This window comes from Nannospalax galili, unplaced genomic scaffold (assembly GCF_000622305.1).
Source record: "Nannospalax galili isolate Female #2095 unplaced genomic scaffold, S.galili_v1.0 scaffold22, whole genome shotgun sequence".
Taxonomy (NCBI): Eukaryota; Metazoa; Chordata; class Mammalia; order Rodentia; family Spalacidae; genus Nannospalax; species Nannospalax galili.
The window spans coordinates 677,521-678,621 of record NW_008347230.1 but is presented as its reverse complement, the minus strand read 5'-3'; positions in this window follow the sequence as shown (position 1 = coordinate 678,621).

Below are 1,101 nucleotides of genomic sequence, written 5' to 3'. Positions count from 1 at the left end.
TTGAGCTCCTGTGTCTACCATGAAGGTAGTCAATTGCCCCCCCCATCTTTAAGGTTACCCTGGGCTCAGGGGGGAGCTCCTGGCCCCAACTTCCCTAGTCCCCTAGAGTCAGGACTGGGGTTGTTTTCTTTTGAAGTCCGTTCAGCTTCTTCGGACATTCTCGAGCCCAATGTCCTTTCTCCTTGTAATAGGCACACTGGTCTTTTATCTACTTGGGGCCTTCTCTTGTCTCCCTGGTTCCTACCTGGTCCTGGTCCTGTTCCCTGAACTACTGTGGCCAAAATTTGACTTAATTCTTTATTTTTTTCTTACTAAATCCTGTAAAGAGTACCCCTGAAGGCCCTCCAGCTGTTGGAGCTTACCACGAATGTCAGGAGCTGATTGTCCTATAAAGGCCATAATAAGATCTGCCTGACACTCCTGGGCTGTGGGATCAAAAGGGGTGTACATCCGATATTCCTTGGGTTATAGCACGTACCTTTGCCAAATTGGTCGGGCGCCTTCCGGCCCCTTTGAGACCTGCTAACAGAGTCTGGCGATAAAGACGGAGACGCTCCCTACCTGCCATGGTTTCAGGGTCCCAGTTGGGTCTGGTCAGAGGAAATCCTGCATCTATTTCATTTGGGAACAGAGTGGGTCTCCCATCCTGCCCAGGGACATTTTTCCGGGCCTCCAGGATGACTCGCTGTCTTTCTTCTGTGGTTAGAAGGGCCTGGAGGAGTTGCTGACAATCCTCCCAGGTGGGTTAGTGGGTGAGGAGAATAGACTCTATTAAAACAGTTAGAGCTTGAGGATCCTGAGAAAAAGAGGGCTTATGAGTCTTCCAATTATACAAATCAGAGGCTGAAAAAGGCCAGTACTGGATCTGATCCCCTATAGTTCAGAGGGGAAAAACCTGGGCAGTCCAGGTTCCATCAGAGGGGCCCCCTCTATCACTCCTTAAGCGGAGTCTTTTAGATAGAGGAGGGGATCTGTCAGGTTCAGTGGAATCAGGAGAGGGATAAGGTAGTTCTTGGGGTGGAGGTGCCTGCACAGGTGGATAGGGAGGTGGAGGATTAAGGAGGGTTAGGGAAACTTGGTCCTCAGGGAGGACTGGCTTTT